This window comes from Lutjanus erythropterus, chromosome 4, assembly GCF_056507025.1.
Source record: "Lutjanus erythropterus isolate fLutEry1 chromosome 4, fLutEry1.hap2, whole genome shotgun sequence".
NCBI lineage: Eukaryota > Metazoa > Chordata > Actinopteri > Lutjaniformes > Lutjanidae > Lutjanus > Lutjanus erythropterus.
The window spans coordinates 31210702-31231477 of NC_139320.1; the positions used below are offsets into that span (position 1 = coordinate 31210702).

Here is a 20776-nt window from a genome sequence, read left to right on the forward strand (position 1 = left end):
CGGTGACATTTTGCTGATGCATTCATATTCAATGTAATTCGTCCGTCTGGATGCCGCACTGCTCCGCAGTTTGTTCTCCACTCATAAATGTGAATGTTGCTCATTGTGACGGGATGTAGCCGCTGCATTCACAGACAGTTTTAGAGCTGAAATCCATCATGGTGCTAATGAATATGTTTTTATACCCATCTGTGTGGTGAAACACTAAAAAAAACGAGCCTTTAATGTGGTCGCAGACACTCTGCACCTGTCCTCTCCCACCTGTTCGGTTGACAAAGCAAGTGCTGACTTCATTACTCCAGTGAATATTCATGCTCCAGTTACATCGACCAGTTCATTTTCACTGCAGACCAACAACAATAAATAAAATGGCTTCACTCGAGGCTGAGTCCTGGAGACTGTCGCCATCTTTGTTGGAGAGAATGTGCAGAAAGAATTTTTTATCGGTAGATTTGCAGCAGTTTGATACATCACATTGACTTCTGGGAAATTATGATAAACACTTTACATGGAGAGTCATACATAGTTGTGTATAAGTCCTTTTTTATATCACACAGATAGGTAATATGAAAGGAAAAGAAGAAAAAAATGAAACAAATGAAGTAATTAAAAGAAAACCCAAAGCAATGATCCCCATCTCTGTGCTTAACGTAGTGTTTTTCCCACATGGCTCACTGATGCTGGTTAGGTATCAAATATTGGTACTGAATGACAAGGCGTTTTTCGATACACAGTTTGGTCGGTAATGAAGTTCAGTACTCATCTCTTGTTTGGTGTAGGTTATATGATGGTATATACTCTACAATGGTAGAAATGTGCCCACCAGTAGAGATTTGGCAATATTGTTTCCACTGTTGAAGAGGACTAGAGGACTGCACGTCGTTCTGTAACCCAAATGTTCCCCAAAATGTTTCACTGGACCGAAAGCCCATTTGGCTAATAGCATGTTATCCTGAAAACAAAGCCCACTGCCCCGAATGCCCTTTGTTCTGAAAAGACACACTATCCCTGTATTGCCCTCAATGTCTTAGTTCATTGGGACGTGCAAGAAAAGAAGGACAAAACCTCTCATCAGGTGACCTTTGTCACCTTGGCAACAATAATAGACCCATGGATAACACTGAAAAACGCCAAAACAGTCACAGTTTGGTTTGGTTTAAGCATCAAAATGTCTTGGTTAGGTTTAGGAAAAGCTCATGGTTTGGGTTAAAATAAGAATGTACGTTATGTACGTTAAGTTGGCGATACCAGAGTGTCTTTTTGAAACATTGGGCCTTAGGAGCAGTCAGCTTTGTTTTCCGACTAACAATGGGACATTTTTCTGTGTATCGGGCTTCTGGGTCAATGGACCATTGGAACAATGGCATGGCACCAGGAGCCAGCCCTTATCTCTACTTCTTTCTTTTAAAAAACAAAACAAGAATTTCTTTCGGGATTAATAAAGTTCTTAATTATCATATCTTATCTTAGTGTCATTCCCATGTTTAGGGCAGGCTGTGTGGCAAATCAGGGCTGGATTCTTGCAAGGTAACATGATTCGGGCAGCAGGACTGCTGTTCTCGCGAGATGTGAGATTGACAGTTGATGGCGGTAATGCAGCTCCCAGCTGGTTTGCCAACCACCACACAAGAAGAATGTGGGGCAGTTTTTTGTTTGGATATTTCAAATAAAAAAGAAAATCAAATGTGATGAAGTACGGTATGGTTACACAGTTTCTTAACTGAATTAGCAGAACAGTTACTGTATCATGGTATATACCATTACCTCAATATAAACTCATAAGAGAGGATTTTAGCCTTATCTCCCGCCTCTCGTGTATATAAAGGCCCGTATTATGCAACTTCATTTGAATTAGCAATCAGTGCATTTTTGCTGTTTCATAGCCATCCAGAGATAATCAGCTGGAGAGGTGCAGGGAGGATGTGAGGGGGGTTAATGAGCTGCAGCAGTGCAGTGAGACAGGCTGCTGTGACAGGATGATAATTGTAATGAGTCACAGTTGTGGCCCTCCGTCATATTATGCAGGTCTCTAAAAGGATTTATTTACCCTTCATTTATTGAGAGAGAGCTTTTACTGAGGAAATGGGCTCTTTTCTGCCAAATCTTCCTGCAGCTACATGCAGAGCTTAAATGCTTTAAAGGTTTTACAGACGAGTCAACCACTAGTCGACGTTGTGTGTCATTGTTGACTCGTCACTCACCTGTGGCTTTAACAGTGTGCAATGACAAAGCAATGCATCTCCAGCAGACGTGCAGCTGTGGGTAGTTGTTGTTGACAGCTGTCATACTGTGCAGTGTGAGGCGCTAAAGCAGCCAACAGCAAGAGGCAGAAAGAATCATGGTGACAGAAGATGGAAATACCTTTGGTTGTTGAACATAGATTTGTTTGAAAAATCTTTTTCGATCATGCCCTGTTCAATAAACTAAATTTAAGGTGTTTGGAGAAGGAGAGACTTCTGCTTTGCCTTCAAGAAAGCAGTTGCGTTCCTGCAGAACGGTATCTGTAGCTCAAACAAGCTTACTGGGTATTTGGTCTAATCAGATCGCAGCTCATTTGTTAGCGGCTTCTCAGAGCCAGTCGAGGACTCATTGAAATCGACTGAAATCATCTAGTTTAAGACTTTTAGGGACTAGTTGACGACCAACAGGCAAAACAGGGAAAGGGAGTAAACTGTTAAATGAGGCCGTGATTAAATCTATTTTTCACATTTTGTCAAAATTTTCTCAATTTAAGTTTAATAATAATAATAATAATAATAATAATAATAATAATAATAATAATAATAAACTTTATTTTTATAGTACATTTCATGCAAATCATGCAGCTCGAATTGCTTTACATTTTATATTAAAAACAAGGAAAAAATACATATAAGTACATATAAACACACATTAAGATCAGGCAATAAAATTCTGATAAAATACATTTGAGGCACTAATCAAGAATCTAAGGCATTAAAGGTAATTTAGGACATAAACGGCCATTTAAAAACTGCATACACGTTTGACTAAAATGTGTTAACCACCAACTAAAAAAAGCATAAAAGGGCAATTAAAGGCAACCTGTGGGACATAAACTAAACTATGTGAACCTTCTACTGCTATTGAAAGGCCAAGTTTATCTTGAGTAACTTTTTTTATAAAGAGTCACTGGTTTTGAATTTTTCTAATATAATATTTGCCACTTTGAGCACCAAAAGCCGAGTGCCATTTAGTCCCATTATGCTGGAGAGAAGCTGATATCCCCCAAACTGTGCAACTCACACCACAACCATCTAGAAGGAAAAATACATGGCAGTGTTTGGAACAGACACTCTGCAGCTGGACTCTGTTGCGGCAGGTGAAAGTGTATTTTACAACCACCTGGGGGCGTTTTTGAAATATTTAATTGCTCTTGTGCTGTTTTCTCACAAGGCTTTTCCTGTCATGCAGTGATTTTTCTATGATGAGACTGTCTGGAAACTTCTTGTGCGTCAGTGAAGGTTGTTGTGTGCGTCAGACTGTCTTCAGCTCCTTTATCTCAAAGTCTAAACCACATGTCAGTCTCGTGGCCTTGTCGTGTTCGCAGCGGTGTCACTTAGATGTTGTGTAGATGACTTGGATAGGATGTGTTTATTGTATATATAGTGTGTATGTGTGTGTGTGTGTGTGTGTGTGTGTGCTTGGTCCAGCCTGCCTGTCTGCTGGTTCAAATGCTAATACATTCATGCCTCAGCACTTTCTCTTGTTTACTTCTTTACTTATACTTGAAACTATACACCGTCATCAGCATAAAAACTTTCCCTGCTGCATGCCATTAGCCCATATACCAACTTTTAAAAGGAAAACCACACGATAATAGACTATTAGCCTTCCCTTGAATCCATACCTCCCTCCAGCTCTCCCCTCTTACTTAGCATCAAAGTCTGCTTGAACTTTTCGGAGCCCTCGCCGCCCGTGCTCTGCCATCATCTTTAAAAGGGCCTCGGCATTAACGGAGGCACGCAGAGGAGGAACTCATAATAGAATAATATCAGTGAAATACTTGTTTGAATGGAGTAAAGTCCACAGATGATTAAATCAGACAACCATAACCGCTGCTTCCTCTACACTGATGCACACACAGGCTGTGCCGGGATCAGCTGTGGAGGCTAATGGAGAGGCTCTGACATAATGGCTGCTATGCCAAAGTCTTAGACAGCCACAATAATATCCTGCTTATCAACGGGTGTCAGAGTACATTGTTTAATGTGTTTAGCCTATAATAAAGGTGTCATTAAATGCTTGTATTGTTCAACCAACTGTCCAAAACACCAAACAGGCTCAAATTATAATGATCTAAAACAGAAAACAGGTCGACAGAGTGACAGGGCTGCAACATAGTCAGGAAATTTGTCACATTAAAAAGTCTAAAAACACTTGGCTGTCTTTGAGTTTTATACTTAAATTATCCCAGATGTTTTAACAGTGGTCAAATCCAGAGAAATATGGGTTTTCTCAAAGTAATGGCTCATTTCTTGTTAGTTACCAGTTGCCATAACTTCAGAGAAAAGTCAGGGTACGTTTGATGCATCAGATAGTGAAGAAGGAAGTTGGAGAAGGTTAAAATACATCTAGCAGCCACTAGCAGCAGAGCTTAGATATTAACACATCGCCTTCTGATGCTTCCTAACTGGATGCAAATGAGCAAATTTGCAAACATCATATTGTTTCAGTTTTTCCCAGTGAAGATGTCTAAACCTGCTTTGTGTGTCAGCGAACAAGGTAAGCGCTCGCACACTTCCTTCACCTTTCGGTCTTTTTTAGTTAGTCAAAATGGACCCTGTCATCATGATGTCTCTGTCTCTTCACTGCATCGACAATGAGAGTCTTTCTGGAAGCTATACTATAATTTTAAAATTTTTTAAGCCACACCTCACGCAACTCTTTTACGTTCTGGTTGCTTAATCCATATGCTTTGACAAAGCAAAATATTTTAGTTGTTGTATGCTATATTGTTTTTTTTTTTTACATTTCTGGATGGGGCAGCCTGCCAACGACAGCACAACCTTCTTTTTAGCATTGGTAATTTTTTTTTTGCACTTTGAGTCTGTTCACTTTCTGGAAGAAGCATTAGTGGCATATACTACTAATTTTACTAAATTAGACTAAATAAACTTTGATTTTTGAAAACAACTGAAAAAAAAATCGGAATATGAATAAATATGTGTACTCTGCATATATAGATATTTTCATGTGTTTATTCACCAGATGCACACTGCTGGTATAAGTCCTGCCAATGCAAGACTCTTTTGTGAATAGTAAATGTCTTTGTGTGGACTCATCTGTGTGTTTCCTCTGTCAGTTCATGTTGTGTGTGTGTTTGTTTACATGTCACACGTGTTTAGATATATAACTGATTCACAGACGATTATATTTGAACTCGACTGAATCCCGAAGCTGGTGTGTTGATGCTGCTGTTAACTGTCGCTCTGTCTTTGTCTGTCACATTATTGCTTAATTATGAGATTATAAAAACCCACTGAGGACGGCCATTAGGAAAATGAACCGCTGCTTGTGTTTACCTTCATAATTGATTGAGCTCAAAGCGAAATGTGGGACTTTCTGACGTGGGTCATTGTGAAGCGCTGCGGGCGCTGCAGCAGGCAGAGACAGCCTGAGACATGAGACACTGAGACACGAGGACACGTGCCTTTACTTCTGTTCTGCACTGTAAACCTGACGCCCAATGCATTCAAGCTTCATCCTCTGGCTATGACCACTAAATGCTTAACCTTAACTTTACCTTTAACGTTTGCTCCATCTTTTAAATCCCAATCCCAAAATGGCTCCTTCCCAAAAAGAGAACCACTGCGTCTTCAGGTCGGAGGACTGAAACCATCTGTTGAGCAAATGGACGCACACATACATGTGGAGTGCCCAGTGTGACGTTAGCGATGCCGTCTTGAGATCAAAGTCACCGTCTGGCTTTTAAAAACTCGAGTGGTCAAATTTAATTCAGAGTTAGAGAGTCTGAGAGGGCTTTTAATAATCGACACAGCCTGATGAGATTTCCTGCACAATAACCTACAGAAAGAAAAGGAAAAAGAGAGAAGGGAATGACAAGTTGAGTGCGGAGGAGAAGGGACAAATGGAGAAAGGAAAAGGGAGCTGGTGAAGACAGCATGAGAGAAATCGTGAAAGAAGAAGAGAGGAGCTCTGTATTCAAAGCTGATTGATCAATCTATTTCTTGCTCATTTTTTGAATTGCTCTCTCTCAGCATCTTTGCACCATGTCTCCTCGAATCACACTCCATCTCTCCCCTCTCCTCACCGACTGTTTATAAGTCATCTATCAGATATGGAGACGTGTAGATGGAGCAAAACTCGTCCCTGTAATTTATTCTGCTGTTTTTGCCTCCATTCATTCGCTCTCCTCCGTGATGACATCCATTTGTCAGCTGCCTCGCCGTCTTTAAAATGAATCCATTTGCCTCAGAGTCGCTCTGTTTGGTTTTTTTTTTTTTTTTTTCTTTCCCATTGCAAAGAGATGCAGTTTGGCAACAAATGCTAAAAGATGGAATGAGAATCGGTGTCGTGATGACTCAGTGGGTTCAACTATATTCTCGCAACATCAAATCTGACTCATGATTTCCTCAGCATGTCATCTCCCTCTTCTGCTCTTCCTCTCTCTAACTGCTATAATAAAAATGTTTGAGAGATGGTGTAAGGACTTTCAGTCTAATTTGTTTTAGACTCCTCTTTGAATGGTGCAGTTTTTATGATTTTACCCTGAAGCCTGATATTCTTCCTCTGTGCCATAGAGCTCTATTGTTGCCCAAAGACTGCTAAAAACATGTGTGAGCCACACTGTAACACTGAGTCAGTATTACAGTTTTCTATATTACTGTAGTTTTATTTTGACACAGTCCCACACACACTGTCCTGCTGCCCTATATAGTCATTACAGGGACAAATGTGGATTAATCCACTGCTGAAAATAGTCCCCAGCAAATGCATCATTTCATTTCTTCTTGTTTCAGCAACGTTTGCTTAAAACTACAGTGAGCAGCTGTTTCAGGATGATGCTGCAACCAGGGGCGTCGTCCTTACAGCCGACTTAGGATCAGTTTTGATCTTAACTATAACTTTTGCAGAGAACCTTGAGTGTATTCCTGCTGGTTCTGTAGGAGTATTACAGTTTATCATGCCTGTGATGAACTTTGCATCAGCTTTGCGTGACAGGAATCACTGGACGTTTGTTCGTTCGTTTGTGACGTTTGTTAGTTCAACTTCACTGGCCTCCATTATTGCTGTGATATTGTCTTCCAAAAAGTTTTATTTCTCTTTTGGTCCCTTATTCCTGACCAAACCCTGGTTTGTTCTAGCATTATATAAAGTGGAATCACTCTTTGTAAGGCAAGTGCTGTCGATTTTAGGTTAATTTGAGATTTAAAGACTTATGCAGAGACGGTGAGTTATTGTACACGTAGGGCTGTGACAATAACTGCATTACTGCAGTCACATGATGCCTACCACAGGGATGAGCTGCAAAATTTATTTTTAGGGGTCAATCTCATGTTGACATCAATGCATCAATCCATTAGTCCACCTATGCATCTTGGGATTGCCTGTAGGCTGCTAACAACAACAACAACAACATGGAAAACTGGATACATATCTACAAAAGACACTGGTGTTTGATTTATTATGGATTTATTATACTATGTCTCCAAGAAGACGCTGCATTTCAAGGCAGATTACAAAGCTACAGAAAAGAACACAATTGCATAGGAGCCAAAGTTGTAAAGGTACAATGCTAGTTTTAGCATTAGCTTAATGTTAGCTTTTCCTGGTTAGCTTACTTTGGGGCTAACCCTGTCACTGTTTCAGCAGTTGGGAAACAACAAACAAGACTTTTCTTGGTGTTTAGATGCTGCAGCGTTTATTAACTGACACACTGTAACTTGAACTGTACATTTACTGCCACAATGACAACTTAGTGTTATGTTTAAGTTTCTGCTCCGCTATGAGCAACATTGTGACACGCCTGCTGCTTGTTCTCCCTCACCGGCACACCGGACACACTTACGTTCTGTTCTATACCCTTAAGGAGTTACGCTACACTAATGACAGGATGCTTCAATAAAGTCCATTAAAGTGTAATTATTAAGGAAGTCATGGTAAGCTGCCATCCCATGGTAATATGTTGCTTTGTCACTATGTTAAGAAAAAAATCCATACAATCACAGCCCTATTTATACATAAATGTCATAGTCAGGTGACCAAGTATAAAGCATAACAAAGTCATTTGAAAGTTATTTTAACTTTCTAAGTACGCAAGTTAACCTGTGTAACATATTTACCAGTTTAACTTAATATATGTAACTATAATTTTATTAATACAAAAAGGGATGTTTTTTAAACCTAAACTGTGACAAAACCTGTTGTTTGCAACAACAAAGAACTCCATGATGAAGAAGGTCACCTGACTATTGCTACTACGTCCAAAACTCATGAAATAACCTGGATTTAATTAAGTTAATTGAAACTTGAAATCACAAGATAATGTTTGTTACTAAGCTTTTCTAAACGAAGAAATATTCTTTAGTTTTGTTTTATAACAGGAAAATAGTTCAGTGTTTTTAATGACAAGTGTCTTTATGATCCTGTGATAAGGCTGAAAGGTCAATAAACTAAACTAAACTAAACTAAACTAAGTCTGGAGCAGAGAGTCACTGACAGGAAGTGGAAAAGGAATTGAGAGATCCTCTTACACAGTAGAAAGAGGCCAGCCTTATCAGTCGACAGTTAACCTGATCATCTGCCAAAAAAAATGTTTTTAAGGTTTTCTCTTTTGCTTCAGTGAGTTATGAAATTGATTCTGTGAGAGGGTGAGATTATAGAGGATTCCCCTACAGTCAAAGTGTCTCTGTGATTTTATTGCTCTTCCTGAAGTTCAACTATTGCTGTAATTTTTACAAGACAATTTGTGAAAAATGATCAACAAAAACTGACAGTTTTGTTCTTGTTGTTCTCTGTTTCAGGTTTCAGGAAGGACTGATCAGGCAACCAGATGACAGAAAGGTAAGAATTTAACTTTATCATTTTTTGTGTACAAATTCGACCTCAGAAAAGTTCAGAGCAGCGTTTTCTTCACCTGTGTAGAGGCTGGATGTGGAGTCTGTGCCTTGTTGTATCTGTCTAGTTCTTGTCAGAGACTGAACTCCATTTGAACTGCAAGATATCTGTGATGGAGGCTTTGCTCATGACCTTTGTACGTAGGCCGACGTGAAAGGATGGATGGATGGATGGATTGAAAGTCTGAGTCAATGGAAAAAATGTAAGGGCAGATGGATAACGGACTTAAATATGAACGAATGGATTAAAAATGTGATGAGCTGAACACTGGATTAATGAAAGTCTGTATGTATAGAAGGTGAAGGGTCAAAAAAACAGTGATTATTGAAGTGATGGACATTTATGAGTCATATAGAAGAGGAGAGGGTTTGGGATCAGTCAGTCAGAAAACTAAAACTGAGTTGAGTAAACCTCTGAACCATTTGCACACCCACACACATTCAGCAGCGGCCCACCCATCCTCTAATGGAGCTCCCTCTTATCTATCTGCTGACCACCGACAGTCTAATATCAGTCTGAATAATGGACGTCCATACACTATCAGATTAGAGTGGACATTATCTGGCAGCGGGACGACAGTAATGACAGAGCGTCCTCTATCTGATCAACGACGGATCCACCAGGTTCTGTTATCTGTTAGTAAAACTGCAGTCATTCATCTGCACTCGTCTGCTGTGGGATTCAAACAGACCGCAGATAAGAAGCAGACAGGACTTCCTCTGTGAACCGATGCAGGTTAAACACTCACTTTTAATAGAGATGTTGATTAATCTCACACTTAACAGGCGGACACACATTATGGCTGCTGAGCCAATTATAGCTCTGATTCAGGCATCAAGCTGGACCGAGTCCAACTTTTAGTTTTCTAAGACCAATAATGTAGCATGGCTCAATTCAACTGTGACTCAACTGTTCAAGTGTTACTTTCCTCTTTTTTAAGGCCATTTTTAAATACAAACACCTTATTAGATCAGTGTAGGTACATCATTAAAAAGCTGTGAACAGCTAAACTTAAAGTGATTATAAATGGCAGTAGAAAAATAATTTAACCCTGAAAATTAAGTGGTTGAAACAGTTTCTAACAATTTCCATTAAAGGCCATGCCCGCTATCTGAAAACAGATAAGACAATATAAGATAGGCCTTTATTAATCCCAAAGGAAATTCTTGTACCAGATAGCTCCAAAATTACAGTAATGTAATATCAACAATAAGGGCAACACATAAGTGAAAGACAAGCATAAAATACAAATTCTATAAGCAGTAAATGTAAACAAACAGTGCCTAATAGAGTAACAATATTAGCAGATAAGAACAAAAGTAGCTCAGTAGAGAAAGTAGTAATGGCAGTTAGATAGAAAGTAATATTGGCAGGTATATTGAGAGTATTGACCACTAAATTGTACATGATAATAATGAAAGACAGGGATAATAAAAGTAATGCAAAGTGTATTAAAACATGACATAAAACATTATAGGAAAAAAAAAGTAGTACTGCACACAATTTTAAATGTGCGTAACCATGGTGCCCCTGTAGTTCAGTTGGTGGAGCGTGCGTCTTGTGTACTGAGGCTATCTGTCCTCTGCAGCAGCCGTCGGTTCAACGCCCACTTCCTGTCATGTCTTAGGCTGTCACTATCAAGTAAAGGCAATCCCCCCCCCCAGTTGGGTGTCAATGCAAATAACCCAGTACAACGTAGTGTGGAAGATTCTCCCGACACCTCTGTAGGATGCAATGACTATTTGCTCGCAGCCAATCAGTGCAAGTGTTGTTCGCTTCAATGCAACATGTGATTAACCCACAGCTGCAGCAGCTGCAACCCACACGGTCTGTGGGCGAGTTGACAGTTTCAGTGCCACTGAAATGTTCAAAGTTAAATGGACTGCATCTCTCAGAAATTGACTTTCCTAGTCACTGACCACTCAAAAACGCTTTGCAGCTACATGTAACATTCACCCATTCACAGACACCCACATCTGGGGTTTGTCTTCCACAAAGGGCCGAATGGCTTCAAGTTTTCGCTCCAACCAACCAGCAGCACGCCTGACTGAACAGATCAGCTGTTTGAAGACTGAAATCAGTTGATTGAATGAGTCGAGCCTGTGGTGCTCCAGCTTGGTAGGAAGGAAAACCCGCAGCCACGTGGCCCCTTGGACATGCCAACCGTAGGCCCATTTTTCCAAGTGTTTGCCAATTCATCCAGTCTCAGCTTTCATTAAAGTTCGGTCGAATAATATTTGACTTTTACCACTGGGATTGGGACAAACATCACAGCAGAAGAATATATTGAAAAAAAGTGTTGGAAATCTTTAACAAATGGTAAAATAGTGTACTGTGCTGTCAGAATATTGGTTTATCGTCCAATTTCATCAGTGGCTGGCCTCATTTTGGAGCCTGTTTCTTGTTGGTAAAATACCCAAATTAATTTCAGGTCTAACAAATATCAAATTTATTATCCTATTCTCTTGATTTTTTTGTAATTAATAAAGGGCAATGTACAAAACATTACTAAAAAGGTCAACAAAAATTAGATATTTGTGCTAGATAAAAGACATGAAAGAAAGATGAAAATCCAATCTCTTTAATTTTTCTTCGTTTGTTTACTAATTGCAACAAATTATTGAATCAAATCGGTTTTGCGTGTCTGTTTTTGTACAGAGACACTGTCAGGCTGGTTGGATGGTTGGTCAGGGTGTGTTATCTCCTGGATTTACTTATTTGTTCAGTGCAGTCTGTGCTTCTGTGAGTGGCATCTTCTAATCTTTGGTGGTCTCAGTTTCTACTGTTGGCCTTTATGTTCATTCAACTCTAGCAACAATTCAGAGGAGGTTAACTTTTTTCAGCAGGAGCCTTTTTAAAGCCCAGTGCAACCAGTTTATCAAGTCATGAATCAACTGGTCCTGTTGGCTGCTGGGATTTAAATTCTCTGTAGAAACAGTGAAGCTCTCAGCCCATCGGTGCACCAGCACAGTTTGATGGGATGATGTTGTCGATGTGGTAGCTCAGGCATGTCAGACACATCTGTGTACATATGGCACCGCTGTTATAACTATGATGAACGTGATTATCATTAATGAGCTACAGTCCCTGCTGTTTTTACAAGATGAAGGTCTCAATTTGGCAAGAGCACCTCACACATACCTGAAGTCTGCAGTGAACCTGATGTGACTGTTAGAAAGCAGCATCCAGACAACCAACAACACCAGAGAACTTTATTATCAACCTTTATTTCACATTTGATAGTGTTAAATCAAGTGATAATCCATCTTTATTCATGACATAAATAAAGATAAGATGAAGCTTTATTGATCCCCAGGAGTTCATCAATTGAACGAGTGCTAAATTAAAAGGTCTGACATCATCTTTTTCTACTGAATGGCTGCTGATATTATTTTTAGATTACAGTATCAATAATATATTTTAATAGCAGTTGATACCCGTAACTAATGCAAGCAGACTGCTGCAGTAAAAAATATTTTCAGATTATGTCTGCAGCATTACAGATTCTGCTTAGTGATAACATGCTACATTGGTCCACACAGAAATGCTCCCAAATCACTGACGATGTTTTTTATTGATCATGTGTTTGATTACTGGACCCATAAGTCTAATATTATTTGTGTACATTTATGACTGTGTTCAAGGGCTTCTCATGGTTGCAGTGATTCACATCTTTTGAAAAACCTTGTAAATCCTTTTTTATTGCTCTTGTTTGTAGTGACTGCTCTAGTGTCAGTATATACAGTATATTGATAAATATCGATACTGAATCAATACTGAATGAATACAATACAATATTTCCTAGTCAAATAATCAGTTGATTATTTTCTCAATGAATTGAAATTGCAAATGTTTTGCTCACAAACCCAGTAATATTCAGTTTACTGTCAGAGAGGAGTGAAGAATCAACAAAATCACATTTACAAATCTGAAATAAGAGAATTTTGACTTTTTTCTTAAAACAAAATACTCGAACCAATTCTCAAAATAGCTGGCAATTAATCTAATACTAGATCAGTAAAAAAATAAACATTGCAGCTCCAGTTACAGCCTTGTTATATTGATTGTTTAATTTAAAAAAAAAAATCAATTTTATGCCTCAGTGTTGAGTCAGTTTTTCCCTGTGGCAGCAAAAGTGGTACTGAATACTGATATTCTGATGTTTTGTAGTAAGTATTGTATCAAAATTGCTCACTCTTTTTCCTCTTAGCTGACCACTTGGGGTCAATAGTCATTAACAACTGCTAGGCTTACTTTTTCTGTTGCAGGTCACATTTTGACCTTCGCTGTGGCTCAAAAAACTGACATTGATTGAAAAGTTTGGTTCATCTTAAACTGGAGCATCTGCAGATTAATTCTATACTTGATATGTTATGATTCACTGAAATTAAGTTCTAGTTTTTGTAATCTTCACTGCCATTTTGACTTTAAGGGAGCTGGACTATTATTGGCCATGTCGCCTTTCTGGAGATCTGCTTTTCTCCAGCGCTGACACGGCACTGTGGAGGTCTGGATGTCTGACTGTACAAGACCAACATCCACTTGTCAGTTCCTCCAGGAAGCTGCGATGTTGCAGTTCCAATAATTGATGCAAATGCTACCAATCGCTGTGAATTTTGCCTTGCAATTTTGCACATATGATGCACTTTTATGTCAGTTTGACCAATCGTCATAGCTTCCTGCAGCTCCACCAATCATAGCATTCCCCACACAAACATATTTCTCACATTTTTTTTCCGATTTTCATGTGCTGCCACAACATTGCAAAAACATGTCTAAACACATTGTAACATGCATCGCAGATTTTTTTTTGAAAAGCTGTCGTTTTAGGTTGCAACAAACAAAAAAATCCACGTAATCCTGGAGGGGCTGACTAGTAAACAAACACAGTGTATATTGAAGGATGCAGATTTCCCCACATTATCAGCATATAATTCACTTAATTCTGAACCGATTTTCATGAAATTTAGTTTATTATGAACCTGAGAAATTGAGTATGCTAGTGGTTGGGGGCGATCTGATCGGCGATCACGTTCTGACACACCTTCCTCTGGGACGTGCAGCCTCCGACTTATGAACAGGCAACATCCAGTGAAAATTATTCAGAATTTCAGCTTGTGTCTTTCTCCACGAATGTTGATTTCTGTATCTATTATTTGGTTGTAAAACTGTCTGAAGCCCAGCACTTACATTACAAGTCAGACCCCTATTCTAATTAATGCTTTCAATCACTTACTGTAATGTTCCGAACACTAAACCGGACGCTTTTTCCACCGTGGATAATCATTCATCAATCCACCAGTCAGAGCTCTTACCATCAGATGCATGATTCACCAGCCAGCACGCCCAAACTTCCCAGTGTTTGATGGCTGCTCATTTGTCACCTTGTTTAAAACGTTCCTTTGTGTTCCAAAACAGCCCTAACCCTGCGCCAACCATAAACAGCCCACAATAAAAACAACTGCTTTGCTTTAAAATAAAAATGGCTGAAGGAGATGATTGATCACCCCAAGTTCTGAAGCTCACCTTCTCCTCGGCTCGAATAAAACCTCAGATAGTTGAAATGTCCTTCATCCACAGTGTCTGTGCCTCTGTGCAACCCTGGACTGGACCGTGTGTGGTCAGTACGTGTCCGTACACTTCATACTCTGTGTGTTTAAACATGGACAGTCCATTTAGAACAGTATGCAGAGTGTTTGTGTAGGTGTCAGTTCATGTATATTTATATGTTTAATGCTTCAGCTATGTTTTATGTATGCTAATGCATCCATATGCTCAACACAAGTGTGTACCTGCCTTGTGTGCGTGTGTCTGTGTGTGTTTTGGCTTCTACATAGCCAGATAAGAGAATCGCTCTGCAAGAAAACTGCACAGCATCTTTAGGGGGAGACGGCAGGTTGGTATATAACACAGTATAAGTCATCATATACATACATCATCTGAAAGCTGGAAGCTGAAGATTAATCTGAGATGCAGCTCAGCCCTCTGCATCAACTTTATCTAGTCATAAATCTGTAATAAACATTGTGGGGTTTTTTGGGGGGGTTTTTTGGCGCCTACTTAAAGTTTAGAGTATATACGGACTGAGAAAATGTATAGTGCATGTATATGATGGCTATTCCCCCCTCTGTCATGTCTCATAAGGTGGTGCAGCAGTGTTTGGCTTGATACAATTTATTGCAGAGATTTGGTGCACAAATTTAACCACTTACACCTCTCAAGACCTGACAAAAAACTAGAAAAAGTTTCTTTCTGAGAACTATGATTGACAGCATACACAAATATTTTTAGTAACTTTCCTTTAATGGAAAACTAAATTGTGTGTTCATAATACAATCCAGACGATCTTACTGCCAGGCCTTTCTACATCATTATGATTATGTATCAGAACACAATCTCACTTGATCTCATGGGAATGCAGATGTAAACAAACCCGAGACTGACATTCTGCAACAGTTTAAGCTTTCTCTTTTTTTTTTCTCCTCGCTGTAAAATTACTACAGTGAGTGTGGATGAGAAAATGTTTTTTAGGGTTTCATTTCAGTCTGTGAACAGTAGTGTGCCGCTAATTGACAATAACCGCAAGAGCAAGAAAGTTTAGTGTTGTTTGGCAACACTGTCAGCTGCTCAGCTGCTCTGTCTCTTTAGATTCGTCTCCCTCCTTCTGTTCTTGGAGTCTATCAGTCCTCACCAATGACATGCTGCGTGTGTGCATGCATACATATGTGCAAACATGCGAGATCTGAACCATTGTGTGCAGCGTGTAAATTTGACTGATACAGAATCAGATATCTGACGCTGGTCACTGGCAGATTCTCGTCACCAGCCGTCGATTGGTGTATCGACATAACTTGGAAGCTTCTGTAAGAACTGCATTTTTCAGTGATTGGATTGTGAGCACTTGTTCTCTGAGGATTGCTCAGAGACCTCCTCATGGTAAATAATCCGAAGCAACACATCCTCTGAACGCTGCGTGTTTCTAGTTTTTGGCTGTGAAGATTCATGAGGCTGCGATTCACAGTGAGGTCAAGTTTCAAAAAATGATCTCACCAAAATGAAATGGCTGCTGGTTTGGAAAGATTACTTTAAAAATATCACCAGTTAAAAATGTTTGGTAACCTGATACAAGTATCACAATGTTAAATTAATCTAATCTGTTTACTTTCTGTTACTTTTAGATTCCTTCAGTCCTAAATATGGTGAAGTTCTTTAGCCAAAATATGTTTTATGTCTGTTGTAGGTTTACTAATTGTTTGTCCAGCTACTCCTTCCTTTGCTGTGTGTGAATGCATGTTCAGATTAATCACTGTAATTGTGCACATTGAGACCAGAGTGTTGTGAGAGCAAAATGCATGATAGTATATCATTTTTTTTATTTTAAAATTGTAATAATCACCATTTTTACCAGATGTATCCGTGATTTGATTGCATGGTCTCTTCTGTAAGTATAACAGAATGCAGGTGTATCCTAATAACATGTAATCCATTACTCCCCAAGCCTGACGACCATCATCACACATGAAATCTATTGAGTTCACTGACTCTTCAAGAGTCTCAGCTTCTCAATCACACGCAAGTTCAACTCACATCATATTATAATACTATTTAGGGACCCCAGTATGCAAATACATCATTTTTAGAACAGGTGAAAATAACATTTATCTATTTTCAGACAGATATCTTTGGAAATAGCATGTCATGGTTGGTACTAATGGTTCCCTTTGGTCTTTTAGTTTTATATGATATCATTATCTTCACTGTAGGTTTAACATCCTTTTACAGCCTCTGAAATAGAGTAATGCTGGCCGGAGATAGTTGACCACAGAGCAGCAGCTCTTACATCAGCCTTTTCATGGTAACGTTTTAGTGCATATTTCTAAGAATAACATGTAAAGACTATTAACTTTATATCATGAGGAAATGTGAGGCAGGGAGAATGATGGAGGATGTTCTTTGTTGTTGCTGTTGTCCTTTTCTGTAGCAGGTTCTGAATGCATTTCCTGTTTCGTTGTGAGCTCTGGCAGACATGAAGGTCAGATTTCGACATGCGATTTGTGTGACTGGGCAGTGGAAACTGTGTTGTTTTGCTGTATCTTGTGTTTGAACATTAAGGGGTTTGTTTTGTGTGAATATTAATCTACCAGACTCCAAATTGCAGCATCGCTCAAATTCACAGTTCACTGTTAATGATCACTCTGGCCAATATTGGAAAAGAAGCAAACAATAATTGAAAAACAAGAGCTGATAAATGAGCAAAAACACGCAGATAGGCCGGCTTAGTCCTTGAACATTTTTATTAAAGATGCAGCAGCGAAGAGTGAGAAACAATTAATTCTGTGTTAGGTTGCTTAGTGGGACCAGAGGGAGGGAGTTAAACACAAAGCAGATGGATTATATGATGCTTCATTGCACCAATATGTAAGTCGCACATTTGGCTCTGCTGGTGGTGCCTAAGAGAAGTTTATTTATTCACACAGCCCTTTAAGACAGTAAAGTTTCAAAGGCCTTCACAGAGAGTAAAGAAACGCAGATCAAACCTAGAGACATCTAATAAAATAAACAACAGCCGACTAACAAACCTGTCTAATCCTTTCAGAGGTACCTGATCCTCTCTCAAAAAACGACCACTTGAAGGACTCTTTCAAAAGAGACGTGGCTGAGGACATCTTTAGAAATTATACATGTAATAATAATACTGTTTAATTAATAAAGTTGGAGACACATTCTTACAAGTGATAATACACAGATGGCATCAGACACCAGCAACATCTGAAGCCAGCAAACTGTTGATGTGTCTCTGTGCATTATTCATCATCATTTCCAGCATTAAGATAATAACAGAATAACACCCAACAGGTTATTTTGAGGTGTTTGTGAAGTAGTATCCCGTTTATTAGAATCATGCATTTTCAACTTCTGCAGCTATGTGTAACTTTACTGAGTAAATGAAGCGTGCACTCTTTTTGGTCTGTGATGCCGGTGCTTTGTGTTGTCCACTTTCCCTATGAGCTGTGATGCGGTGGATCATGAGGGCAACCAAGCTAAACTTCTTGGAGTGATTGAGGCAACTGGTGGCACACATCACAGTACATCAAGTCCTTAGATGTATCAGATTCTAGCCACATAAGCTCCACTTGCATTTCCTTTGCCACTTTTATTGTGCCGAACTGCACCGAGCCACGCCTGAGATGGGTGACATCTCGCTGACCACGGCCTACCTGTGATGAGTCTCCTCCTAACAAAATCTTTAGGGTTTAAAATATAGTTCCTCACTTGTGTCACTGTTTGTACTTTCAGGTATCTGCGTTATTATTTATTGTGTCATACTGGCTTTCAGCTGTTTTGGAGTTGTGTTAGTTACTGCTGATGAAACCCCTGAATGAAAACATTTCCTGTTTGTGCTGCTTCATAATAAAAGCACTTAAATAACAAAACAACATGGGACTTTTATTGTGAAGAATTTAAAGAAACAGCGTGTTTATCCCAGAGACGTGCATAATTTATCAACCGCTTTACAGCCACTGGACTTGAGCCTCCTTGAGCTTGTGTTCAGACACACCTTCAAGCAGGTAGCCCTGTTGTAATGGAAATGCAAATCCCTGCCATGCTGGGCTGACATGCCAAGTCAGACTGATTTAAGCTGAGCCAGCTCTGTGTGTGGAAAAGGGCCATTAGTAAACCCCAACTTCTGCCGTTGCCCTGACGATTCTGTAACTAGCCAGCAACAAATACTGTCAAACTAAGTACAGCTGTAATTCCTATGTAGTAATCAGTGTTGACTTAACACTTACATTTGGGCTCACATGTTCAGCTGTTCTGCAGCTCTGTGATTATTCTTCAGTCTGGACTGGTGCATTCGCTATTTCTATTAATCTAATATAAAATAATTCGTGTTGGTGTTTTTTTAAAATCCATCATTCCCTTGTTCCAAATGTTTTGACTATTCTTTATCAAAATTAAACAAATGTTATTCTCCTCTCTCTTATTTTTTTTACCTGTGCTTTGGATGATAAGAGATCAGATCCCCCTGAGAAGTTTCCCCTGAAAGTGCGGCACATCAGTAGACCAGTTTTTCCTGATGGTGTTTTTGTTCCTAAAAACTTAAAAGAAAACATCAAACCTTAGTATCTGGTATTTGATTGAGTTCCAGTAAGACAGTCCCAGTACTGTTCTCTTGAATGGATTCCAGTGGATTTATTTTAAGTCCTTAAAGTTTGTTGTGTGGTCTTTGAAGTTTGTTCAAACTAAATCAATCCCTGTGTGCCGCTCGCCACACAAACCTGTCCTCAGCCACACATACTCACAGCAGATGGTGTGTGCTCATAGGGGGGGAAGTGACTGTTTTTCTGAAGCTTTTCTGAAGTGTTATGTTTAAAAGACCAAACCTGTCAGTGAGGTATGTTGTCCAAAGTTAAAACACCGTGGATCAACAACAACTTGGACAGGATCCAGAGTCTTCACACACTGTAAGGAAACATACAAGATGTAGAACAAGCAATAAAGCTGATAATGAGATTCTCATCCAAGTTGTCAACTTCTGTTGTTTTGTTCTTTATTTGGTTAAAGGAACAGTTTGCCATTTTGAGAAGTAAACTTATTCTTTCTTGTCAAGAGTTGATAAGAAGATACCACTGATTACACTGTTTGTACAGTAAAGACCTGTTTGTGGCTTTAGTCAGAAGACCCACAGTCGACTCAGGTTTTGTCTGTTGAATTAGTTTTTTAGTGCCATCTTTGTAGCCTACACATCGCAATGCAGAATCAACAACGCGACACACTGCGAAATTTATAAACCAATTCTCAAAATGACAACAAAACATAACTTCAGTAGAAACAGAGGACAGAATGAAGCCAGACAGCGATGCTGAGGAGTGCCTGCAGATGCTCTGATTATCTCTGTTACAGTTAGAGGTGGGCGATATGTTGAAATTTTCCAACCAGCCATTGGCGAAACATTTGTCCTCCCATCCCCTCGGGTCTCAGCTGGGAAACGTGTACATGTTACTTACGCTGCATACATTCCCTATGTCCAATAAACAAAATAAACTTGCAATGTGTCAAGAAAGTAAATACTTTTACAGCTTTTTACACAGAGAAATACAACTGCTCACCTTCTGAATTCAAGTTTCTCCATTTTAGCGAACTAAGACGAGCTTAATAGTCTTGTAAACTCAAACCAACTTCATTTTCCTCTCACTCCTCACCCTGTTCAGAGCAAAGCACCCATGGCCCGGCTGAGTGGGTGTGTCCTGTGCCGCTGGATGAGAGAGTGCGCAACCTTCTTTACCTCCATCTTTTGAGATTGACTCTTTGGCTGACAGCACTGCAACAGCCCTGTAGACACTCAGTGTCTATAACTGAACTATGAGCAGGATGCACACTTCTTTTTTCCTCTGACTGTGTGGAAATCTGATGTTTTCACATCACGGAGGACAAAGAAAGGTGTTGACACATGAAGTAGGATAAAATATGACAGAACGCACAGCCCTGCTAACATGTTAGCAGAACAACATTGATACTCATTTGGAATTGATTGTTTAATGAATCCAATATTCAGTCTCCCTTTAACTGAGGTTCCCACCAACTCCAGAGAACAATATCTGGCTCTTTAGCCGCTCGATGCTCCACTTTCTTCACCAGTTAGTGTTTAACTGTGTCTGTCTGCTGTTTGCTGCTT

The 20776-nt window shown here is 39.4% G+C and overlaps 1 protein-coding gene across 2 annotated transcripts in view; it reads left to right on the forward strand.

Annotated features, from left to right (window-relative positions):
* Window positions 1–9003: 9003 nt before the first annotated feature.
* Window positions 9004–20776, forward strand: part of LOC146328576 (leucine-rich repeat and fibronectin type III domain-containing protein 1-like protein) — a 431073-nt gene continuing 419300 nt past the window's right edge. For both annotated transcript variants that reach the window (XM_084717612.1, XM_084717613.1), the window contains exon 1: window positions 9004–9045. The gene's annotated coding sequence lies outside the window, so the exon portion shown is untranslated. The remainder of the gene's footprint in view (window positions 9046–20776) is intronic.